This window comes from Macaca thibetana, chromosome 13, assembly GCF_024542745.1.
Source record: "Macaca thibetana thibetana isolate TM-01 chromosome 13, ASM2454274v1, whole genome shotgun sequence".
NCBI classification, from domain to species: domain Eukaryota; kingdom Metazoa; phylum Chordata; class Mammalia; order Primates; family Cercopithecidae; genus Macaca; species Macaca thibetana.
This window is the reverse complement of record NC_065590.1, coordinates 105,084,017-105,110,717: the sequence shown is the minus strand read 5'-3', so window position 1 is coordinate 105,110,717 and position 26,701 is coordinate 105,084,017. Positions and strand designations below refer to the sequence as shown.

The 26,701-nt window shown below is 45.9% G+C and overlaps 1 protein-coding gene and 1 long non-coding RNA gene across 26 annotated transcripts in view; one reads left to right on the top strand and one right to left on the bottom strand.

Moving 5' to 3' along the window:
- MYT1L (myelin transcription factor 1 like) overlaps window positions 1-26,701 on the bottom strand; it is a 536,335-nt gene that overhangs the window by 226,782 nt on the left and 282,852 nt on the right. The window lies entirely within an intron of this gene.
- Window positions 1,183-11,085, top strand: LOC126933473 (uncharacterized). Of its 3 annotated transcripts, none has more exons than XR_007718615.1 (4): window positions 1,183-1,362; window positions 6,317-6,430; window positions 7,329-7,437; window positions 8,876-9,311. It is a non-coding gene; the product is annotated as an uncharacterized LOC126933473 (long non-coding RNA). The 3 variants fall into 3 exon arrangements; XR_007718616.1 differs by lacking the exons at window positions 1,183-1,362; window positions 8,876-9,311 and adding exons at window positions 3,893-5,206; window positions 9,452-11,085; XR_007718614.1 differs by lacking the exon at window positions 1,183-1,362 and adding an exon at window positions 3,893-5,206.

Sequence of the window (26,701 nt, the reverse complement as noted above, 5' to 3'; positions counted from 1 at the left end):
TGATCAGGGAATGTCTGGGGAGCCAGGCTTCAGATCACGTACTGCTCTGCAGGTCGGGAACCTGCTGGAGGCAGGCTGCCACCAACTCCATCTTGCTGGGCTGAAGTTCTCAGAAATGAGGGGCAATTCTCACCAGAAAGGCAAGAGCCCTGCTGCCCCAGGTGGGCTCCAAGAAGGGTGACTGAATTCTGCTAACACAAAGCACCCCTGCGGGTTCTGCAGTGCCATTCACGCATCCACGTGTTGCTGCGTGGAGGACTGTGCCCGCACCCGGGCGGTTTGGTTTAAGGTCACAAGTGTAGTCCTTCCCACATAAACCTTTTAAGGCACAGGTATGGCGAAGAAGTATTTGCTCCATGGATCACAGGATTTGATCTTGCTGGAACTCCATTCTTATGACCAGAAATGTGGATGCCCATGACTTTTCCTATGCAGCCAATTTGCCTAGTAAATAACAACTAACTGCTAAGGAAGAACCAGATCAAGAGTAGATCACCTCTTTGCACCTTTTAAATGAAAGAAACTTTTGAGAGTGAGTCCAGTGCATCTCGTTATCATTTCACTTTTTTCCCAAGGGTAGGATAGGCAGGAATCCTGTTTTTTCCGTTATCATTCCACTTTTTTCCCGGGGTAGGACAGGCAGGAATCCTGTTTTTTTCCTGAGCAGTCAGAGAGAGTTCAGCTGCCTCTATCTAGTGGCAACGTGGGGATTTAATGCCTTAATAACTAGCCCTTGTCCTTGTGAACCGCCTTTTGTGGGCGGTCTCCAAGTTCCTTCCAAACAGTGACTTAATTAATGCTCACAGCAGGCCTGTGCTCCGGCAAACGTGAGAATCCGCCCTTCACTACGGACGGTCCTGGGAAGGCCGGTCGTCCTGGGAGAGAACCATGCAGGGCAGAGCTCATCAGCAGCAGACCAGAGTCAAAGGAGTGGGTGGAAGGTCGTGTCTGCATGGAAGGTGAGGAGGTGTTTCTCCTCCTTCCTCTGCAGCAGGGAGCGCAGGCGTCTGCTGCTGGCAGCTTCTCAGGAGCTCCGGCATCTGTGTCTGGGCATCCCGGATGGGCACCCTGCCTGACTCTGATTCATAATCTGAGTGCTTAGCCCAGAGCCCAGAGCTCACAGAAGCAAAGAAATGAATGCAGATAAGATGTATTTAGGCCAAGAACAGCCAGCAAGGCAGGCAGTGAGTGCCAGCGCTGGGGCAAGCAAGAGGACTAGGTCCCAGGAGCTGAGGCACAGCCGGCAGGTTTCCGGGGAAGAAGATTCACGGGAGTTCCCCTTAAGAGGGGTTAATTAAGCGGGCATCAGCCTAGCCCTGTGAGAAGCAGAAGCTAGAGAGTGTGCCGGAAAGAAAGGCTTTGGTGAGTCAGAGCGCAAGGCTTTTGAACTCTGAATTGAGATACTTTGATTTTTTTTCTCTTCTTACCTACAAAGGGCTATTGGATTTCTTGGAGTGACACAGTGTTAAAATCAAAATTGTGTTTTAGGTTGATCTTCTTGGCCCTAATTCAAAATGCAAATTTGCTAGCTTGGCCTGCACTTGTATCTGAGAACACCAGGTGTCCCGGTGTGGGATGAATCATCCAGTCGGCCACGTGGGTTTTACAAAGGGAGGCAGGGCCGCAAGAGCGCTGCAGTGCTGAAGAGAACGGTGCGAGGGCGGGGCCTTCAAGCACGCGGCCGCCAGGGGTCTCCGTTTCTGGGGACTTAATTTGGGCTCCATGATAATGACGGAAAGGAGACAGTGCAGGTGCAGCACGCGGGATGTTCGCCAGCAGCATCCTTATCACACTTGATCCTCACAAAAAGGCCACGTTCTTGCATGGTTGTTGCCACCGTGCTCTAAAGATAAGGAAGCCATGGCTATGGGAGGCCAGGCAGCTCCTCCCGCAGCTGGGCCACCTGGAAACTACCTCACCTCCAAGCCTGCACCTTCTGGGCTGTGAAAGGGATCCTAAAAGGGCTATCTTTGGGCTTTCCAAGCAAAACACACATCAGGACACCTCATTAAGTAGCAAGTGTGCAAAATATTATATGAGTTACAAAGTTCTCTGCAAACTCAAGAGACTCTTGGCTGCTCTGGCTTTGCAGCTGCTTTAAAGAAATGGAAAGCCACATGGGGAAACAAAGGTGGAAGGAGAAGCCTGGGAGGCAAGGGAAGGAGGGGGGCGGGAGGAACTTCCTGCCAGCATACCGGCTGTCCACTCTGTCCCGGGTTCCAGGACAGGTTCTGTCTTATATTTCACTTGTTCATTTCCTTCAACAATCCCGTGAAGGGGCAGCCCTTTGTCTACTGTGCAGGTGTTGTGTAACTCATACAAAGTGAGATTCTGGCAAGCAGTCCAACTGGGGTCCCTCCAGGAATATGGGTGGAATTCCCAAGTCAGGAGGCTCGCTGCGATCACGGTACAGCAGAACAAAGGAAACCTTCACAAAAAGTTCATGAGGGAGGGGCTGGAACCTAAAAGGATACACACCATCCACTGTTTCCTTTAATAAAATGTCAACTTAGGAAGGAAGATTTGCTTTCATCTTGGGTCAGCTAAAGCCTCGTAAGGATTCACTCATCAATTAGGTGCTGGGAGCTTTGTCCATGTCCACTGTTTGGGTGCAGGGGACAACACTGCGGTGAAACCATACAAAGCCACTGCTCTCTGGGGCTTAGATGTCCAGGCAGGGAAGGCAAACAAATGCACAGACACATGATATGCCAGGAGAGAGAGGCACTCAGACACCAGAACACAGAGCAAGGAGATGGAGAGGGTCAGGAAGCGGCTGTTTCAGGAAGATTGGCCAGGAAGCTGTCTGAAAACTTGGACACCTGAGCAGAGAAATTCCTCCTCCCGCCTATGAAGCTGCCAAAGCAAAGCCCTTTGGAATTCAGGACGGGGAAGCACACCCTTAGCTCAAGAGTTCTCACAGACACCACAGCACTGTTTGCTTTTCTAAATGCTGTCGAGCCAGACAGTTCCTCAGAGGTCCAGGATGCTGTAGAAATAAGCAGGAATCCAACACCCTTCTCTATCACAGCACTCTGTGGCTGCTGATGCATGAGGTAGCTTCTGTGCGAACTGGGGAAACATATGTGAAAGAAGAGCTCCAAAGACAATAAAAGACAAAAATAATATTTAGAATCAAGAGGGAGAAAGAAGCTGGCATGCTGGATAAGAAAAGCAAAAAATATATAAATACATATGTGTGCACATGCATCTGTGATTATCCAGATCACACGAAGACACGAAACCACATAGAACCCACCAGTACATGCATTTAAGTCTGTGAATTTCCTGCCAACCTGGGCGATGGCATTCTGAAATCCATCAGCCAGCGCACAGCTAATGAAAGCAGACCCACATTTTCTTAGTATGGATTTCACTACACAGATGGCAATTTACAATCATCTACCTGCTTACAGTGTAAAGGAGGAGATATTAAAATCTTGCTAATAATTGAGTCCAAAGGCCCATCGATAGCTGTGCTGTCTCCGAAACACAGTCAGGTGGGGAGGCAGGCTGGGTCACCTAGGGCTTCACACATCGTTACAGGCTGGGGAGTGGCTTGGGCTATTGCCATATTCATGGACTCCTAGACTCTGCACTGAGAGTTGCCCTAGAGACCCACACTCCCTGCTCATCGCACTGGTGAGGCCAGAAGGCACCTGCGCTCACCTGACATCAACTAACCTCCTTCCTTTGCAGCACTCTGCATCTTCTCAGGTTTGCAAAAGTTATTCAGGAGAACAGACAATGGAACACAATCTAATTATCCGATGGCATGGGAAGAGCTTTGTGATTGACAACAAGTCCATGTCCCAGTATAGACGAGAGGACCTCTGATTTGAAAAAGGAAGCTGGCTTGAGAGATCGGCTTCCAGCCAGAGACTTCAACTACGGGTCTACCTGCTGTAAGTTGCAGGTTCCCTTCATACTGCGAGGGTCACAATACCTTGCTGTGTGGTGGCTGGATGAATTACACGACAAAATACTCAACATACAGCCAGGATCCAACAGACACAAAACCCTTTCGTCCCCAAGCAAGACAAGTATTATGAAGACTTTGTAGCAACGTTTAAGCACTTAAGATGTAATTTTGAAAAAGTACACATTAGGTTGCAAAATTATAAGTATAATCCTCCCTATCATCTGTCGATCTATCTATCCATCCATCCATCCATCCATCCATCCATCCATCCATCCATCCCATAATCCAACAGACCACAGAAGGGATGTTATATGTTGACTTTCTTCCTGTATTTGAATGCTAGGTTTCTGGGGCAGAGACTGCATTTCAATTTCTTTCATATTTTTCAAAAGTTTGCACCTTTAAGGATTTAATTTGTTGTTTTTATTTAAGTACCTATTTCACCTAAAAGTATTAATAACATGTTAATCTAGTGAAAGCAGGTATCTGTTTTGTACACAAGCACTACACTCTTAGAGTTTATTTCTCACTATTTGTGCCTTTATCCTACACACACACACAAACACTCACACACGTACATAATTGATTTTCCACATGGATTCCAAAGAGTAATGCCCGCATAAAGAAGGCAGTATAGACCCAAAGCATGTGGACTCTACTTTTAAAATCTCAGGTGACATTGAGCAGGTTTGATTTTTCTCTTTTCCTCACCTAAAAATATTCTAGGGCAGAGAGAATAAGACCTTCTTGCCTAGTGTCTGCTTCTCTGTCTGTTGTCTGCCCTCAGACACTAACTAGGGTCATGGCAGAAGATGCAGCTGGTCATCTCCTTGGATTGCAGGTCGAATGTGATGCATTCTAGAACCCTCCCACTGTCCCACTGGATGGTGGCCATGGAGAGACAGAGAAGCTGAGGGAAGGACAAAGGAACAGGGATGGAACGACCTGCACTGGTCACTAGTAACTTAGCGACCCATGGGCCAATATGAGGAGCAAGAGTCTCACTGGGCCATGTGCTCCAGTGCTCCTTTTGTGGAGGAGGGAATCTTGAAAATACTGGGTCAGATCGAGGCCTGGACAGGCCGCTCATCAGATTCAGCCTTTCCTGCTCTCCACCGTTTATGGCATGGCGCAAAGCAACGCAAAGTTGAGGAGTGATTAGACCCTCAAACCTTCAGGAAGTAGCAGTGGATCCAGGGCCTGAACACTTAGACTGTGTCCTGCCCACCTGTCCTTGGTCAATGGATTCTCCTGTTTCATTCAGAGATCAACTCCCCGAAAAAGGTGAGCCCAGTGTTTGTGTAGGAGGTCGGGAAAGAGGCCCTGCAGTTCCTCAACACCACCTACATTTTGAGTTCCAGAGAGAGAAGACCTCCTAGGGAGGGCTGCCTTCCACCTGTCTACACTCACAAGGGCATATTACATAGGGGAGTTGCTATGTAACTGGAGGGGTTGCTGATTTGTGAGTTGACAGATGGAGAGGATGGTTTTGACTTGGGTAAGAAATATCTTCCCACCTTAATATAATACTAGATGCTGGCTTCTGTCTAAGTTTAGCTTTATCTCCATTTCTCATAAAAAGAAGTTAATTTGGGGGACTTATGTAAGGTCAAGTAACATGCCTGATATGGTTTGGCTGTGTCCCCACCCAAATCTCATCTTGAATTGTAGCTCCCATAATTCTCACACGTTATGGGAGGGATCTGGTGGGAGGTAACTTAATCATGGTGGGCGGGTCTTTCCCATGCTGTTCTTGTGACAGTAAGTCTCATAAGATCTGATGGTTTTATAAAGGGGAGTTCCCCTGCACACACTCTCTTGCCTGCCACCATGTGAGATGTGACTTATTCCTCCTTGCCTCCTGCCATGATTGTGAGGCCTCCTCAGCCTTGTGGAACTGTGAGTCAATTAAATCTCTTTCTCTCATAATTACTCAATCTTTGGTATGTCTTTATTAGCAGCATGAGGACAGACTAATACAATGTCCAAGGCCACTCAGACAAGAGAACAGATTTGGTATCCAAGCCTAGAGGCCCTAACCCCAAGTCCACTGATCTCAAGTGACACATAAATATATTCTCAGTGTGGGGGTTGAGACTTCGTGGATAACACTCAAGTTCCTTTAGATCCACGTCATTCTCTGCCATGCAGGCAAACACCTTTGTGAGTTTTTTCTGTATTTGCTGTACATACGTCTACATGCACGCATGCACACATGCAAACTCACACAAAGGCTGCCACACCCTTAGTCCTACTACATATGGAAATGCTAGAATTACTTCATTTTTTTACCATAAATATTATACTGTAAATATTCTTCTGCTATTTTTTTTTCAGTTTGAGTTGATAACATTTGCATGCCAGTGTAATTATTTTCTTTATTTTTTGATACAGTATGATCTGTCACCCAGGCTAGAGTGCAATGGTGGATTTCAACTTGCTACAGCCTCTGCCTCCTGGGCACAAGGGATCCTCCCACCTCAGCCTCCCAAGTAGGTGAAACTACAGGTGTGTGCCACCGCCCCCGGCTAATTTTTGTATTTTTTTGTAGAGACGAGGTTTCACCATGTCGTCTAGGCTGCTCTTGAACTCGTGAGCTCTAGCAATCTACCCAGCTCAGCCTCCCAAAGTGCTGGGATTACAGGCGTGAGCCACCGTGCCCAGCCGCCAGCCAGTGTAATTAGTGATACCTTGATTGTCAGGATTGGTGGGGGCTGTTATTCCATAGTATGGCTACAGTCAGTTTATAAAACTATCACGTGTTGTTATAAATTCAGGGTTTCTTTTCCTATTTTTCACCAAACGCTCAATACTGTAAAAAATTTTTGTATGTGTCTCTTTCTCATGCACACATACCTATATTTCTCAAGGGTAGAGATTTATTTAAAATTTCCACAGATGTCGACAAGTTGCCCTTCAAAGTGTTCTCATCAATTTATCATCAGCACAGGAAAGTGCACGTTCGCTAACACATTTGCCATTGTGTGGTTTTATCTAACTTGATTGCTGATTTGATGGTGTATTTGTGTATTACAGATACTGGAGTCTGAATATGTAGTTCCTAGACACGTCTACCTCCTCGTCTGTGATGCAGCTATTTACTTCACCTTCTTTATTACATTGTGTATATGTACTCTGCATACTTAATCTTTTCGTATCATAGTTCCCCCGTTTACTGCTGGTCTTTTGGCTTTGTTTACAAACTTTTCTTGCTCCGAAGTTTTAAACTTTGATCTGTGTACATTCATCAGTCTTTTATAACATCTACATGGTGGCACCTAGAAGGCTTTTCCTATTCTAAGGGAAAAGCAGGCTCCAGGATTTACTCCTAATCCTCGCATATATTTGATTTTCAAAATGTAGATCTTTAATTAGCCAAAGTTTATTTGGGATTGATGTAAAACAGGAACCTGACCCAGTTAGCAGAGCTCCAGGGACCCCAGCTGCCTCTGAACGGCTCCTTCCAGAAGACCGAGGACCTTCCCTCCTGCGGCAGAAGGCTGTGACCTGCACAGGTGAGTCTGCGTCCTCATGGCGCCTCTCCGCATAGTAAGTGACGATGGGCAGACATCCGAGAAGAAAACCACTGGCGATGCTGGCTGGATGGTCTCCCGGGGGGACCACTTGAGAAGGGTGGGGAGCTTAGGAGGGTGAAAGGCTTTTCTAAGGAAGTGATAGTTGGGTTCCTACTGCCTGAGAAACCAGCTAACAAAGGCCCAGACTGAGGACACAGCAGGTGCAGAGGCACAGGAGAAAGAGATTCAGATTCAAGGAGTAAACAGGAGGTCTGGGATTTGCAGAGAGCAGGGGTGGGGTAAGGTGGGAGGTGGGCAGGGGAAGGCTGACATAGGAGGCTGATGCCACAGACTGGTGTCAGCAGTGGCAGGAGGCTTTTACAGGGTTTATGTGGGGAGCAAATGACACAGCTTATGTTTAAACAGCCCTCTGGGGACTAGTCCTCTATGTTCTACCTGGAAACCAGGTGGCGAGGAGTGAGGGTCGATTGGAGCACATTTATGAGGACATGGGTGGTATTTTCACTTATCTGGGGCCCTTCTGATTTTAAGACACTTAGAGGCGGACAAGAAACATGACTTTTTACTTGCATTCATTAAATGTGTAAGTTTACCGAAATGCCTCTGTGACTGAGACATCATGCTCGCACAGCAGACGTCACTGACACGAGTGGCAGTTCCAAAATGTCCTGAGTGCAAGCCAGCACAAAAGGGGCTGAAAAATCTCAGGGTCGGGAGTCTGCGAGGATGACACCTCGTGTATGTCTGCACTTCCCTCGGGCGAGTGGGCGCAGCACTTTGTTTGTAAAAGGAATAACCTCAGAATGTTGGTTAAATATGGCCTCACTTTGCCATGGCAACCTCACAGGCGCACATCTACCGAGGCTATGCAGGATTCCTTCCAAATTGGGAGGGATTTCTGCCAGGGTACAAGTGGGATTCTTTCTCTCTCTGCAGTTAGGAGCACATGTCCCAGAGAGCTCCAGTACCCACCTCCAAGTGGTCTGACAAGCTACAGTCTATGCTCTGTGCTGGTTAACATCTTCTCATGCAAATTTAAATGCCCTTATTTTGTGGAACAGTGTTTTCCTTGGCACGCTCAGAGTTCCACAGCATTAATTTTAGGTATTTTTTTTTTTTAAACAAAAGGATATACACATTCTACCTTTAAATAATGATACAACAAGTATTGAGAGAGATTTCAGCCTCTGCTGTTCCACCTGTTACCCTACCAGACCTTCTCTGGAGTTAGAAAGTTACACAATATGTGGATGTACAATGTCAGTCCTTTGTCTGTATTTATCTTTCCCAAAACAGTGATTTATCAGCCTGCAAATTGATATGGTCAATTCGGGCAAATGTGATGGAAGGCGGGTCACCTGCCTACCTGTGACCAAATATTGGCAGAGGCATTTCATCTTAAATAACTACTTTTCAGAACTGGCCACAGATACTCAGAGGCCAGCGTGTCAAATGTCAGTCACATTCAGGACTCACCTACATGGCCCAGGAGAAGGTAAATTTTCTTCACTATCTAGGAAAGAAAGCATCTTTCATGATACTTGTTGGGTTAGCCTGTGATACTGACAAAGGTGTGCTGCCCACATCTTTGTCAATGAAACAGAGTAGACGTGAGTCTGACAATTTTAAACTGCGCCCCAGGGAAAGACACTGTGAGGTCATCTTGATGGGAAAGAAAAAAGGGGAGAGGTGGAAGGGACATCAGGGTGGGGGCCTGAGTCATCTTTATGGCCAGTGTGGGCACTTTACTGAATCCTGGACACCAGCTGCCTCCCTCAGAGGAATGCTGGGCTGGACTGCATAGACTCGTGCGTGTACTGTTCATCTCAGCTGTGCACAGAATATCCATTACAGAAGGGGTCAGCCTGTTTCCCAGCAGCTGCCTGGATGTTGCCTGTGGATGGTCCTCTGGCTGGCCTGTGTGTGTGCAGAGCTCAGCTGAGCTCCACCCAAAACTGTGTGGGCAATCTCTCTCTCTCTCTCTCCACTTCAGGGGGCTGGCATAAATGCCTGCACCAACAAAGTGGGTGGCGCCTAATACCCAGCGGATGTGGATGGGAAGCTCCCAGCACGGGCTCCTGAAGGACCCCGCAGAGGTAGAACTCGGAGCAGTGCCTCTGCCCTGGTGGCACAATGCTTTTGCTTTGTATTGATTTTTTGTTTTTTTCTTCAGACAACACGGAGGACTGAATAGTTGGATGGGGAGGAACCTGAAAAGGCTGTCTAGTGAGTCTTCCTCTTGGACTAAGTGAATTCTTCTTTCTGAGAAACGTAGCCTGGGACCATGTGGCCCTCTGATACAGAAGAATGTTTGTCTGTGGGCACGAACTCTTTCAAGCATTAACGTGAAAATCAATGCAAAATCTGTTTTCTGGGGTGAGCTTTTCCTTTTGAGAGAACTATAATACAGTCATAAGATTGCATGGTGTTCACTGGAATAGGCACCTTTGAAATTACCCAATTTTAAAGTCCCTTAATTCAAACAAAAATTCAGGGCAGAATTACTTTGCCAGCTTGCTTTCTTTATATCTGGAAAACTTGGACTCTCTTCCGAGAAGATATTTTACGTTGATTTTTAAAATACTTCTCTCAAAACAAATGCCAATTTCAAATAATTCTGAAATTTTTTATCTTGACTATAATCTAAAAATTAACATATTTTATCTACCTTCTGCCACTACTCTTACTAAAATTAATTCTCAAAAGGCACCCATTCAAGATCCCTTTTCTAGGCATCTTGGAATATATATGCTACATTATTACTAGCTGGCGTCAGCCTGCAAGGTAATAGAACACCAGAACTTATTTTTACAATTACTATGTGTTGATTAGAAACAAAATTAATTAAAAAAACAAACAAAAAAAGTAACACGGCACCCAAACCTGCCTGGTGCAGGTGCACACTCCCGTTCTGCCTTTTGCTCTTCCTGGCATTTGGCTGGCTTGGTCATTTCATTGTTCTTGAAATTCCCTCCCCTTGTGGCTGATGGATTCACTTGATAATTTCCAAGCTGCTCTTTCTATTCCTTCCTCTGCCAAATTAAAATGTTCCCTAGATTCTGTGCTTGAGCCTCTACTTTCATCCTTGGCAACTTCATTCACTGCATGAATTTAACTTCTACCTCTAATTAAACAACTCATAAAGCTTCATCTCCAGGCCTGCTTTGTTGTTGCTCTTGGTTTTTTTTTTTTTCCCACCAAAGCTTCTACTCCCAAATTTCCAGTGTCTGCCTACTTTCCCCATGCAGGCACCCAGTGACGGCTCATCCTAAGGTCCTTCCACAGCCAGCCTCAGTCCACCAATTCTGACTTCCCGCTGTTATCAATATCATCAAGGTGTTCCCAATGAGCTTCCTACAACCGGAAAATCACCTTTGAGCCTTCCCTCGATCCTTTTCATTTTCAACCCACTGCGGGCTTCTGCATCTTCTCAGCCTTAGCTCTGACTTAGCTCCCACCCATGGACGTGTTCTGCCTGTCCCACCACAGCTGCCCGTGCCCAGGCCTGACTGTGCCAGCCTGGACTATCTCACTGGGTTCCTGTGGGTCTGTTTTTAGTGCCCCCAATGCATGTTGTACAGTGATTTTTTTTTTTCACTGTGGGCATTTTCTGTGTTTTTAATTTTATAGGCACACCCAATACAGACAGAAGTTCAGAAACCCTGGGTGGAGGGTGGAGGCATGGGGCCCTGGCTGCCAGATGGAAGTTCAGAAGCCCTGGGTGGAGGGTGGAGGCGTGGGGCCCTGGCTGCCTGTTGTTCCTTCTTCCCTAGGTTGGCCACAGCGCTGCCTTCAAGCCTCGGGCTTCACAGAGCAGCTGGAACTCACAACAGCGTGCCCCTGACTCGGTGTGCTCTCCTCAAGCTCCCGGCGTGAGCCCCTGAACAAACAGTTACACACAGCCTCATGGTCTGGGGATACCAGCTCCCTCTCAACTGTGATTCCCGTTTATCAGTCTACAGGGTTCTCGAATGTGAGAGCTGTGCTGTGTTTATCTTGTCTAGTATTTCACACCAAACAGCAGCAAATGATACTTATTGAATCAAAGTCAATTTTAAAATTAGCATCTGTAAGAAACACAGAGTGATTTTTCCATAAAAAGGCAGATACGTTGGTAGACAAGTGGTGTGTGATACCCACCCCCCCCCACTGGAATAGTGTGGGGGAACTTCTGAGATCCTTTGAGAAAAGTAATCAGATTGTTTTAAGCTGGGACATCAATTCCCCCAAGTCTTCTTGAGCACGTATGGTGCACCCAGCTCCCTGGTGGACTCACCTGTGACAGTGTGAAAAGGGAACCGCTCACCGAAACACAATACCAGAACACAGGGACATTAGCATACTCATTTACATACATTTACATATAACCATTCCTGTCACCCCAGCTCCCAAACCTGCACACTGGATAAATTTTTTAAAAAGGTAGTGTGACCTACTGCAGTTATACTCAAACTCAATATTCAGAACAAGATACATGAAGCAAAACAAAAATCTGAACTAATCAGTCACGCGCCTGATTGGGACAAAGACAGGCAGAGCTTCAGCAAGAAATAGAAAACCAAACATCCAGTGCCAAGTTCTCCTAATCCGTGCTTCAAAGTAGCAGGGCCAGCCCTGGTTTCCTGGTCCTGTTACTGTTCGTTTCACAGACTTTCCGTCAGTACCACCCTGTGCCATGCTCCAGTTAGGGGTATAGGGCTTGACTCTTTATTTAACAATTATAATAAAACCGTGGCCTAGGTGTTACTGTCTCCACTAAACACACTTCTTAAAACTTAAAAACACATTTTTACGGCTTCACCCTATGCCATACAGTCAGGTGAGGTGGCCCTAGTCTGTCCCCTCCACTGTGTGACAAGGGTGTACGAGGGACGTGGGTGAGAGATTTGGTGGGGCCGGCCCATCTCTGCCTGCACCAGAGGAGACTGAGGAGCAGGGTTCAGAGAGCCGGGTATCCCCAGGCCGTGCCCAGGAGGGAGACTGAAGGGCCTGGGTTGAGAGCTGTGGATCCTGGCAGCCCGGCGGGGATTCTAGCAGGGGTGGCCCGGGCCGAGGGAGGCCCAACTGTTCCACAGACAGAAAGCGGTCTCTCAGCTAAACACACAGCAACAATAGCAGCCAACCAGCTAATCGCTCACTTACCCACTCAGTGTGTTAGTAAGAGAGCGGCTTCTCAGGCCTCGCTGGCTTCCTGGGACAGGAAATGCCCACGGTAGAGGCTGTCCTGCAGGTCAAGGTTCGCTGCAGGAGAGCGGGGTGCCCAGTCCGGCCTCTGCCTGCCTCTCCGAGGCCCGGGAGGCACAGGGAACCTCTCCGTCCAGGGCGGGGCCCTGGTGGCGCCCACTCCTCAGAGACTCCAGTCAGCCACCCCACCCTGCTCTGGTGGAATGCTCTTGAACACCGGCATGGCCCTGTGCGGGGTCCCTCAACACCAGGAGGGCAGGTCCTGAGAAAACCTGCCCCTCTCCTCGGGAGTGCAAGGCTCGCCTCTGTGGGGTTATCTGGGGGCCACGAGGTGCTTTTCTCTGAGTGTGGGGCCGCGTCACGACCAGCGGAGCCCACAGGACAAAGCTCGGGAGCCCCAGGTGAGGGCGAGAGAAGGGCACTGTCCGGGGGGTGGGGGGCACATCGGATCACTCTACCTGGACCCGTCGCCACCTCCAGCAAAGGGGAGAGAAAGAAAGATGGGCCGTGCACGCCTGCCTCAGTGTGAACCCGCCACCGCCGCTGCCGCCACGGACTGCGCCGCCTCTGAGAAAGGCGAGCGCAGCCGCCTCATCCGGGGATCCGGATCCGGAGCTGGCCGGAAGTCGGGAGGGCTCATCCGGAGATCCGGATCCGGAGCTCGCCGGAAGTCGGGAGGGCTCCACCCTGGGAGACAGAGCACCCTCCTGGTGGGCGGGTGCTTCCAGACCCCGCTCTGCCCAGCTCAGCAGCAGCTGCATGCGGGCCACCCTACTCTGTGCTGTAGCCCACAACAGGCTTAAACTCAGGCATCAGCTGGGTCCGTCCATGTTCTGGACAAGGTACCAGAGGTCTCCGAAAGGGAGATTCGGTTGGAGAAAGGCACAGACGCTGCCTGATGACCCCCGGCCACTCTTGGATTAATGGAGAGGATGTACTGACCGGATTCTGGGAAATAAGCCAACGTGTAGAATAGCGTTGTCAAGATTACACAAGAAAATTAGCTGTCAAATATGAATTGATTATTCTAATATATCACAGAAATGCAAATTAAGAAATGATGTCGTGTACAGAAAGATGCACTATAATGACCAAAGAATACCCACTAAGAGGCTGGTTAGAGGGTATTTGGCAAAGCTAACAAAGGGTTTACATTCATTAACCTAGTGCTTCCATTAGTGGGCGATACTGGGCCACCTGGGTGACATCTCTGGGTCTTATCTGCCTGAGTGATCAAGGGAGGAAGGTCAGACCAGCCTGGCTTGATGGAGCCCAATTTAGAAAGGGTGTCAGTGGCCAAGGGCTGCTGCAGAGAAGGCTCATTATACATGGCAGCTAAGATGATTTTACTGTAGAGCTCAGGAGCCATAAGCAAATGTAAAACCGAAGAATGTCATTGTGTTATTATTGTTTCTGCTTGGATGCTTCCTCATATACAATGTTGCCATCTTGTAGAGGTGAGTTCTATCATACGTGGGGTCATAATGCTGAGTTACCTAGAACAATGCTTACTTGAATACTTTGCAATGCTTAGCCAATAAGCTTTTGACTCATGCTTTGCCCTGCTCCTTCAGGCAAGCACAGAGCAGATGCTGGAGGAATGAAGGGCGTGGGCCCCTCGGTCTAGTGTCTGGGTCTGGCACGGTGCTTGGTGCCAGCACCAATCGCCTAGGTCGGGGAGTGAGCACGTGCTCATGGCCCAAACCAGGCTCAGGTTCTGCAGGAGGGGCCTGGTGTGGAAGGAGCAGGAGGCTGTGGGAGTGTGGGGTTCATGCCCAGGGACCTCTGGCACTTATGCCTGAAGCAGTGACAGGATTGAAACTTTGGGGGCAGGATTGAAGGGACTGAATATTAGATCCACAGTCCCATCATTTTGAAGGTCAGATAGTGACAAGAGGGAGGCTAGGAATCCATGTAATGACAGAGTAGGAAAAGAGAATGAAGGTTCTGCAGGACACTGAAATGAGGCTTTGTCCAAGTTCTGCACTTGAAGGGAGAGTTTTAGAGGGAATTTAAAACAAATAAAGGAATATTTTGTGTAGGGCGACAAAGATTAGCATCATAGTTCTGAAATAGGCCCTTGTCAGGAGTATACTATAAGACAAAGATCAGACTTGGTATTGGAGACATGACCACGAACCTTGATTTGTCAATAAAACCATCTTTCATTGATTCAACAGACTTTTCCTGGGAACCACCCTGTGTGCCAGGAACTAGGGACATCAGGACAAAGCACTTTATGTCTTCAAGGATCTTACCATCCAATGGGAGACACGAAGGGAAAAACATTCATTAACTCGTTTTTAAGAGGCCCAGAAGGGGAACATCATAACCAGGAAAATGAGGGGGACACATCAGGGGGTCTTCTGAGAGGAGGGGATGGTTAAAGGACGCCTTTTTTGAGACAATCACTTGGTCTCTCTAAGCCTCGGTATCCTTACTATAAACTAGGTCCTAGGATGAATGCTTTTTAAAATTCTTTTCAACTCAAGTATTACAGAACTTTTAAAAAAGCTTTAGTTTAGCATCTTGGTATTAATAACTCAGAATAAAGAATCTGACTAAATGTACCAAAAACAGAAAGGTAGTATTTTATGGAACTATAATTACACAAGGCAAATATCTGGGCTAAAATGACTAGTGAATGACACTTGTGACCGTCTGACATATTCATGTCCATACACATATGCGTATACCTATGTGTATTCATCCATTCTCATGCTGCTAATAAAGACATACCCAAGACTGAGTAATTTATAAAGGAAAGAGGTTTAATGGACTCACAGTTCCACATGGCTGGGGAGGCCTCATAATCATGGCAGAAAGGGAAGAAAGAGCAAAGTCACGTCTTACATGAAGGCAGGCAATAGAGCTTGTGCAGGGGAATTCCCATCTATAAAACCATCAGATCTCATGAGAGTTATTCGCTACCACGAGAACAGTATGGGAGAAACCACTCCCATGATTCACTTATCTCCACCTGGTCCCGCCCTTGACACGTGGGGGTTATTACAATTTAAGGTGAGACTTGGGTGGGGACACAGCCAAACCATATCGATGTGCGTATGACAGCTCCATACAGACATCTGCAAGCGCGTGCGCGCGCGCACACACACACACACACACACTATGGCTTTCCACACATGAAATGGCTTGGATTTAATATTATGTTTATGTACATACAATAATCCAGGTTGTATTTCATTCAAAATATATTTAATAAATCAACTTCAAAATTACTAACTGAAAAGTCTGTATATAATTTAGAAAGTTATTGGCATTTTATCATTGCTTGCGTATCATTCTATATGGATCAAAACCATATTTGTCAAAGTCAAAAAATCATAGCTAATATTTAACCATTTTTATTTGCATATCTTATAATTTGTATAACTTCTTTACCTGTAATGTAAGGGCTCCCAAGAAGAATTTACCTTCTTGTAGAGTTCCAGTTACAGCCACAACTGGCTAATGTACAATTTAGTGTATTTTAAAGTATGAGACCAGAGACCAAGGAAGGAGGGATGTCCTGTAGAGCCTGGTGATGGGCACTAGGAATTGTGTTTTTTTTTTTTTTTTTTTGGAGATGGAGTCTCACTCTGTCACCCAGGCTGGAGTGCAATGGTGCAATCTTAGCTCACTGCAACCTCTTCCGCCTCCTGGGTTCAAGTGATTCTCCTGACTCAGCCTTCCAAGTAGCTGGGACTACAGGCGCCCGCCACCACGCCTGGCTAATTTTTTGTATTTTTAGTAGAGACGGGTTTTCACCGTGTTAGCCAGGATGGTCTCGATCTCCTGAACTCGTGATCCGCCCACCTCAGCCTCCCAAAGTGCTGGGATTACAGGCAGGAGTTTTAAATTTAAGTGCAGTTTCAAATTTAGATTCCTGTTTTGTCTCTAAAGCATTTGATTCTTAACTATCATTCATTCATTTGTTATGTGTGTATTCTTTTATTCTCTAAATAAAATTGAATGCCTATTATTTGCCAGCTGTTATAATGAGTGATGAAGATTTTTTAAAAATAAGTAAGAGAAAGCAGTTGACTTCATTATAATTTAAACATGTCAATTTTAGATACTTTATTTTTGGTTTTACTAGAAATGTATTTGTAAGCTGAATGTGTATCCTTAGAAATTATGAAAGAGTGACAAATGCAGTTTTCTTCAATAGTTTACTGAGACCAAATTTGTTAATTTGATAAAACTTCCCTGTAAGTACAATACAGGTGACAAGGAATTACGTCTCAGCCCACACTGATATGATATGTAATCATTTTAGTTGTGCAGTCACTGGTCCTTAAAATATGCATTTGTTTTGACTTCTAACTAGAATGACTGTAAAATTTGGTGCTCATATATACTCAGTCTAATTGTTTTTCACTTCTTAAAATTGATCTAGGTTTTAATAAAGCCCATATTAAACTTTGTTGAAAGCATTAGTTTCTGGTTTCTCACATTGTGAGGACATCCTTACTTTGTGTTTGTATTAAGCGTGTGCATGACAGCTTTCTGAAATTACGCACCCTTCATCACCAGCTCCAAGAAAGAGCATGTCTACTCTAATTTCAACAAAACAACTCTTCTTTAACTTCAGAAGTTAAAATTTATTTCTCTGTACACTTTAGAGATGTGGCATGTCAACATCACTGGGATTCAGGGCACCTTGGATGCTCAGAGCTGTCCAAAATCTTCCTGACTTCACAGTGGCTGTGATATGGAAATGAAGCAACAGGCAAGCTTGCACGAATGAGGGCTGGGAGAGGTGCTCAGAATGGAGTGTCAAATAAGGTCTAGTCAACTCCAGAGATTAAGTGGGTTTTCCCACGGTCAAACAGCAAAGCGGCCAGAGCAGATTCTAGAAGGAGGGCCTTCTACACACCCCCTCGCCAGTGCCTCTCATCATGTGGCAATGAGGCAGGACTCAGGATGTGACCTGGGGGCACGCCAGGTCAGTCTACTTACAATGCTACTCCCTGAAAAGAACTTTGACTTTAAGGGGAAAATCATCTCATTCTTCAATATTTGAAGGTGAAATTAGGAACCAACATTAAAAAAAAATCTGGGTTTCACCTTGCTAAAGAAATTTGAAGTCATTACATTCTAATAGAGGTGGATGTAGTAAGAGAATCTATTAAATCAACTCTCCGGGGAAGATGATTGGCAACCCCCAGCTGTTTTGTCCCCATTCAGATATGTCTGAAGGACACAGTGCCTGGAGGAGCCCCAGCGGCCCCTGGGGACAGGATGGCACCGTGCCTTGGCTGTGCCCTTGTCAGGAGCTTCTGCTGTGGAGCAGAGATGCCACATACTGTCCCAGTTGCATTTCAGTCTAGAGTCAAGTCATGGTAATGAGAAGGGGTGCATTACAGAGAGTGTCGGCTCAATTCCAACAAATAAATGCACTTGAATTTCCAGAACCTAAGTAGTGAAAACATGCCAGAGTGGGAGTCAGGAGCCTGGGTTCTGTCCCGACTCCAGCCTAAGTAGCTTCATCACTGCAGACGAGTCACTTCATTTTTCTCATTAAATCCCTATTGATTAAGAAGTTGGTTAGTAAGTTGTAGGGACACCAAAGGGAAAGGAGCTAAGAAGAAAACATCGGTATCAACACAATTCAGGCATATCCCCAAAGTTATGTCCAGCCCACTCGGCATCTCCATGAACACCCACAACTTCATGCGGGTGCAGAAGAGAGCTCCTAACTTCTCCCCACAATCTCCACCCTCCAATGCAGGTGGAGAAGAGAGCTCCTAACTTATCCCCAGAATCTTCACCCTCCAATGCAGGTGGAGAAGAGAGCTCCTAACTTCTCCCCCATAATCTCCACCCTCCAATGTCTTCTTTTCTAGGCAATAGAATCCCATCCACACGGCTGCTCGTGGCAGAAACTCGGCAGCCACAAATAAGTCTTCCTTCCTCTCAGTCTCCCATATCACTGAGTCTTTATGATTTTATCTTCAAAACACACCTTGAATTATTTTTTGTTGATCAATGCAATGACCACAGTCCAAGCTACATCATTGCCCACACCTGACTAATGCAACTGCTTTCTAATTGGTTTCTCCATTGTCATTCCAGTCCCTTATTCAAATCTCCAACTGTTTAAGCACCAAACTTAAGACATAAACACGTCCCTGGCAGTCTTTGGTGTTGCAGTCACCAGTGGCTTCCACTGCACTTCAATTTAAGACTCATCGTGACTGTCACCAGGCCCTACAGGACATGGCTCCTTCCTTGGTCTCGGGTCTCATTTTGTTCCCTGATGCCAGCCAGTGAGTGATGCAATAACAGAGGCATCCCTGGGTTCTCCCAATACGCCTGGCTCAGCAGTGTCCAAGGTCCTTCCTGTTCCCTCTGCCTGAAATAGTCCCCCTCAACTTAGGGCCAACTCCTTTACTTTAAGCCTCAGCCTAGCTGTGGTTTTCCTTGGAAAAGCTTCCAAATCACTCTACTTAGACTAAATTTGCCGTCTTGTTTGTTCCTCACCACACTATTTGCTGCCTGCACAATATTCTTATTGCAACACGCAATTGTTTTACGTGTCTGTCTGTTTCTGCCGACCTTTCTAAGTTCTGTGGTAACTGGGATAGCGCCCACGTTATTTCCCACTGAATCTCTATCACCCAACACAGAGCCCAGCTGAGATGCCCTGTGGGGTATTACTGTTGCTACTGACGCTTGAAAGCATTTCTTTCTCCAGTTACGATGGCTCTTGTCCAGGAAAATAAGTAATTAGATTCAGTTGATTTTTTTTTTTTTTTAACTGTAGTTTTAGGCCGGCCAGAGTGGCTCATGACTGTAATTCCAGCACTATAGGAAGCCGAGGTGGGCAGATCATATGAGGTCAGGAGTTCGAGACCAGCCTGACAACATGGCGAAACCCCGTCTCTACTAAAAATACAAAAACTAGCTGGGTGTGCTGGCACATGAGTATAATCTCAGCTACTCGGGAGGCTGAGGCAGGAGAATCGCTTGGACCCAGGAGGTGGAGGCTGCAGTGAGCCAAGACTGCACCACTTGTACTCCAGCTGGGCAACAGAGTGAGACTCCGTATCAAAACAAAACAAAAAACAAAACCAACCAACCAACAAACAAACAAAAACACTCCCCCCTCCACACACAAACTGTAGATTCAAAACTAAAGTTTTTCAAAATATACAGTTTTCAAAACTATACATTCAAAACTATAGTTTTGAATCCTCAAATCACTTTGTAACCTCCCCTAACTGCCAGCACCGATTCTGCACAGCCTTGATGAACACTTATTTTGTGTCCATGTCTTGCTTTTCTTACTAGGTTAAAAACTCTTTGAGAGGCGGAGCTATGTCTTGGTGATCTTTGTGTTCCATGCAGGCACAGCATGGGTTCATTCAGACAGAAACCTGAGCAACAGGAACCGGACTACGGCATGTGCTTGCTGAATCAAACGGCATTATTTCATGACGTGTCCCTCTCCCGGGAATATTAGAACGGCCTGCACTGTTTAAGATTGACTTTGTTAGAAACCATGCCCCTTTGTATCACTATTATTCTATTATAGCTGGATTCCATAGCTAGAGTTTGGGGATGTCTTTTAAATCCAAGATCACATAATTTTAAGTGTGTCTTTGGTTGAGTATAATCTCACCCTGTTTGCAGGTGACCCCATTATCTTATCCTTCTCCCCACGTTGGTGAATGACACCATCAGACCTAACATCAAGTCAGGTGCTTGGATTCCCCTGACTTCTCCTTCCCGGCCATCACCACCCTCCTTCAAACATTACTCGATGGTTGGCCAACACTGCCTCCCTGGCGTCTCTTCACCGGCCCAGTTAGGCTCATCTTGTCTGGACGCCATACTTATCTGTCTATATTTCTGTAGCATATCCCAGTTGCTGCTCCTGCCACCAAACACCTCCCCTTCAAATCGATTTTTCATGTGTAGTCATCAGTCAGAAGTAATGTGACATTGCTTGTTTGCTTAGAATGTTTTTTAGTGGGTTCCAGTAGGCTCTGGAACCCAATCCGAACTCCCTGGCATGTGGAAAGGTCACAGGTGGTGAGGCCCCTGTTGATGTGTCCAGCATCCCCTCACACAACCTCTTCCCCGCTGGACATTAGCCATCCTGAACCCACACCCCAGCTCCCCATATGTGCAGCTCCCTCACCCTTCTCTGAACTCACTCCTTCTTATGTTCAGGCATCACTCTTTCCAGGGCCTCCCCTGGTGTCTGGTCCCTCCTCCTCGGTGTTCGTGGCTCCTTTTGCCACAGCTCTGGCACACTGGGTTGTGACTGTTTAGCCACCGACCACCCCCTCTGCCAATGAGGCACTGTCACCTCCAGCTCCTTGTGTTATGTGGCAGATTTCCTGGTACGTGGAACAGCACTGGCACATGGAACGCAGTCAGCAAGCACTGCAGGAATGAACAGAATCTCTCCCAGAGCATTTTCCCGAATACTTATAAGGAATAATTACAGTGGCATTATGGTTCACACCACTCTCTCACATGTATTGTGGTATTTGACCCTCACAATCTCACCATGACTATTTTTTTTTTTTTTTCTTTGAGACAGAGTCTCGCTCTGTCACCCAGGCTGGAGTGCAGTGGCCGGATCTCAGCTCACTACAAGCTCTGCCTCCCAGGTTTACGCCATTCTCCTGCCTCAGCCTCCCAAATAGCTGGGACTACAGGCGCCCGCCACCTCGCCCGGCTAGTTTTTTGTATTTTTAGTAGAGACGGGGTTTCACCGTGTTAGCCAGGCTGGTCTCGATCTCCTGACCTCGTGATCCGCCCGTCTCGGCCTCCCAAAGTGCTGGGATTACAGGCTTGAGCCACCGTGCCCGGCACCATGACTATTTTATAAACATTCTACATATGTCTAGGCATGGTGACTGGCACCTGTAGTCTCAGCTACTCAGGAGGCTCTGGTGGGAGGATCACTTGAGCCCAGGAGTTTGAGGCTACAGTGTGCTATGATTGCACCACTGTATTCCAGCCAGGGCAACCGAATGAGACCCACTTTCAAAAACAAAACAAAACAAAACAAAACAAATCTACAAATGACCTTGATGTGTCCTATGGACAAATCTTCAGTTCAATAAATTAGTCAATTAGTCAGAACCTCTGTTTCCTGACTGTCAGGGAAGTTTCCCATTTGCAGGAATGTTAAAAGGTGAATTTATGAAGGTGAAAAGGTGTGAATTGTTCAGGAAAAACATGATAGATGATACAGAATGGATATGATTTTGGGTGTCACAGGTTCTCCACCCATCAACAAAAGCAAAGACAGACAACTTTAACAGATGGGTTTTGATGAGGAATAGGATGAGTTCATTTGGGCATAGAAGTTGAGCTCACACGGCATGCCTGGGTCAGCCTGCTTATGCTTCCTCCATTTAAGAGTTACTCAGCAGAGTGTGACTAGGGACGTGACACTCGGGAAGGAGGCAGGAAGGCTGTTCCAGGTGGAATGGCTGCAGGTGTAACTGTGGGAGATGGATCAAACCAGGAGACCCTTGTTTATGCGTGGCTGCAAGAAGGGAGGTGGCTAAGGGACACAGGCATGACAAACAGGCAGGGACAACGCGTGATAGAGTCATAGAAAGGGCGTGCCCACAGGTGTGTGCGTGAGTGCCTGCAGAAGGGAAATGAAGCCAGGAATGGACTTTTGCACCACATCCCCTCCGCATTTAGGACTCCATCTTAATACGTGCTGATCACAGCTGGCGATGTGTGTCAGGGCTACTATTTCAGTCTCATTTCATTTGTCCTGGTGTTCTGGTTTAATCATCCTCCTAGGGCTGTATATTTGGAAACTAGTGATGTGTCCTCAGCACTTGACACTGTGCTGACCACACATGTAGTCTGGATTCTTGATAAGTGACTGAACTTCTAGGTGTGCCCAACACATTCTTGTACGTGCAATGTGCACGTCCAACCTGTCCTTGTCACAAGTTTCCTTGGCTACAGGACGGAAAATTTGGAACGAAGGAGGGGCAGAAATCATCCAAGCAGATGAATCTTTAACACTCGATTCTGACAATGTCTGTGCTTGTGGAGTCGGTGTGAGGCTCTGTCTGGCGCAGGCGACCCCCTGACCAAACCCTGGGTGTCCCCCGTTTCAGAAGCTCCCTCATAGAGCAATGTGTATTTATCATATGCAGCTGGAAATTAATTTTCAGGCAGGAAAATTAATTATAAGTAAATTTGTTATCCACATTTTTAAGTTCTGGATGGAAATTGAAATATGCCCTTATAATTAGACACTTGGCCTCTCTTCAGGGAAAATTAGGAACATGTGATATTTTGGAAAAAGCATCAATATTTAATTTTTTGTCAATTCCTGAAGAATGGATCATTGTTGGGGGCTGGTCATTTTGGGGATATATATTTAAAAGTTTGAAGTAAAAGTAGTTTTATTAAGTGTGAATTTAAAAAAAAATTTCATTTAGTATTATATCAATTTGAGGTTTAAAAGCTATAAATAATTAACTGGTTTCTACTTTTCTACTTGCATTTGTTGAAATTGCTAATTCCGACACCATCTCCATAGTAACAAATGTGCTTAGAAAGCAGAAAAATAGGAACACTCAAATAAGGCAAAAAGAGAAGCAGGACGACTCATGGTGAAAAATAATTTTTTTTATTACACTGCCTTTTCTGGAAAGATACGTTTGTTTATAAAAATGTGTTTATGTAAAATTGCAAACTACCTGAGGTTTTTTCCAGAAAAATGTTATTTAGCAGATAAATATAAAAATATATTACTGATGCATTAATAATTTTGCTTCAGGTAACTTGAACTTTTGAGTTAAGTTACAGCTTTGGGGAAAGGCAGAAGTTAAATTATATGACATAAATGTACTATTAATGAAAGTTGATGAAGACTGTGAAATCGCCACATTTGAGTCCTGTCAAGGTCAACTGAGAATCCAACATAAAGTGTTTTACTTGAAGGAAGTTGCCTTCTTTCCCTTGAAAATGTTCACCTTCTCGATGGGAAGCTACTGGGGGAGGGAGAAGTTGGAATCCTGCTGGGTCTCGGTCTACTCAGAGGTGCCCCGCAAGAGCTGCTCAGGACTTCGGAAGGTGAATTGGAATTAATTGCAGTTTGGGTCATGCTATAATTACGTTTTGTTTTACAAAGATATTCGCTGTCTCTTATCAAATGACCAAACATCAGAAAAATTTTCTGTTCCAGCTCCTCATGCTTCTGGAGCAGAGAGTTTGGAGGTGTCTCCTTCCCTGCAGGAGGAGGCCGTCCCCCATGGCCGGCCCCAGGAGGACCTTTGCCTCTGCTCACTCACTGGAGGTGAATTTCTCTGGTTTCATTATGGATTTTCTGGAAAGAAGGGAAGGGCCTGGTACCTCTATCTTGCAGCCTAAGTAGATGGTTTTAAAGTCAGACATCTGCAGCTGTATCTAGCCAAATCTTTAATAACAACCATCTTCCTACTTTAACCATCATACACAGAACCTTTGAACTCAAAGATTCTCTGTAGAAAAGTTTCTTTCTTCCAGTGATATTGGACCATACATCTGTCTAAGTCCCATAAAGAAAAAGTTTTGGGGAGAATCTCTCCATACCCCTAGCTTTCTTACCAAAAAAATCACCTTTAAGTTAATCTTACAAGTAGAGTTTTGTTTTCAAGATGGTAGATAGCACAGAGTGTCTCCTGCTTCTAAGTCTGTTTAAAGCCAGAGATATTCAGTAGCAAGGGAAGGGCACCCTCTTGAGGGGCTGGGCAGCTGACAGGCAGCCCCACAACCCTGAGGGTGAACCCTGGATGCCCTATGATGACTTTGTCTCCAGATGATTCTGCCCATCTGTAGGCTGATATGAATCTTTTGGGCATGTTTAAGTCAGGTGAGACTAAGCTATCACGTTTGGCAGGTTATGTGGATTAAATGCATTTTCAACTATGAGGTTTTTGACTTCTGCTGGGTTTGTTAGGAAGTTGTACCACCATAAATTGAAGAGCATCTGTCTTGCATCTTTGGGTGGATCTCTGAAGAACCCTGACAATTGCAAACAATTTCAAATAAGCCTTGTGATATGGAGCATATTTATTAATCCTAAGCAATTATATTATTTCCATGCTCAAAGTCGCAATGCTATGTGTATTAAATTCAGTCACACTAATTTACTTATTTTCTAGAAACCTTGTTCTAATATATTACCTTCAATTAATAGTAAATTACAATGGGAATGCCATGACATTTCTTGTTATGTTGTTATCAGTTCTCACCATTGGCAGAAATTAAAAGGGGCCTCAGAACCACATAAAGGCCCTGTCCCTGTACCAACAGTCCCGGGCTCCCTGTCACCCCCCCGAGGTTGGAGCCGCTGCATGGTTTTTTCTCTGCTCTACCTGTTCCCACAGCAAGGCATCTGCCCTCTGTCTCTAAGCGTCAAACGCCCAGTATGCATCCAGCTATCACCACACCTGTCCCCATTCTTGATGTCATGACAGTGGGCGACAGCCTCCCAGGCCCATGTCCTCTCCCCTCTGCCCTTCCCCACTGCTCTTCCCTGCGAGCAGGGTCTTCCCAACACTGGCTCCGGCAGCCCTCACCTGGTGCCCGCGGCGCTGACCCAGGGGCGGCATGTGTGCTCTTGGACTCTGGACAGGTCTTCCTCTGTTTCCCTAAAACTCATTCGTTGTGAAACTCAGTTCATCTAAGACTCAAGCGACACCCTGATGTGGCCCCAAGCCCGGGGACCTCATTCACCTTCCTTGAGGTTTTCAGCCCCTGGTTGACAGCTATCATGTCCAAAATCACTCTGCAAAGATTCCTAATGGCTTCTATGCCCTGTGGATGATTCCTCCAAAAATGCGGAATTCAATCCCTGACCCCCGCCTCAGCCACCTAGTCCCTGGTATTAAATTTAGTCACACGAATTCATTTATTTTCCAGAAACCTTGTTCTAATATATTACTTCGATTAACAGCAAATTACAATGGGAATGCCGTGAAATTTCTTGTTATGTTGTTATCAGTTCTTACCACTGGCAGAAATTAAAAGGGGCCTCAGCATCGGACAAAGTCATTGTACATTGTAGCCACACCCTACAACGTGTTTGTTAACTTAATTATATTATTCCAAGTTCATAAACGCAGTGACTTCTCCCCTGGGACAGTCCCAGCCCCAACTGCCTCCAGCTCCCCTTCCATTCCTTCCTGGACACTCCTGCGAGTCATCTTGAAACAGTTGTGCCCGCTGTCTGTGTGGCCCCTCCCCTGATGGGTCCATGCCTTACTCATGGGTGACTGGCTCCCTTCACCTGCTTCCTTGCCCTGAGCTCAGGGGAGGCATTTTGTTCTACTTCCCTCAGTGCTGCCCACATCAGGAGCAGTGCCTGCTACCCCAGAGGAAGCCAGGAATATCTGTTGAATGAGTGAATGAATGCATGAATATGGTACACAAAAACTTCTCAAATTGTTCATACCATGACTAAAAGAAATATTAATTTAAAAATAATCTCCACTAAACATAAGGCTAAATTTTGACTGACGGAGAATTTGATGGATTAGAGAGCAGACACGATTTTTATCATTTTGTCTGACAGAGACGAACTCAATCAAACAGATATTTGTTTTTTGGAAAAAATGAATAAGGAAAGAGTTCAAAAGTACTTTTCTTTCATTTTTAATTTAACTGATTAAAGGATTAGCTTTCCGGGTGAATGTTTTACAGTGCTTGTGTTCTTATATCTCTTTTCCTATTAATGTATACACATGTTCTGTTAACCTACCTTGTTAACCTTACTCAGATACGGGTCCCTGTGCACTCCCATGTTGGCCATACACAAATGGATATACACAATGGCAAGACAGTACCCACTGTTAATACTTGTCTATAAATCATTGCACAATTTTAGTTACAATTAAAGTCTTTCTGTCACGATACACCATACTCATCACTTCAGTCAGAGCTATCTATACCTGAAGTTATCAAGGTAAACTTTTATCAGCCGTTACATAAGCATAAAGTTGCAAATGCAGATATGGTGTGCCCACAGAGTATCAAACTCCCTTACCAACACCTCCTGCGTCCCAGCAACAGACACCCA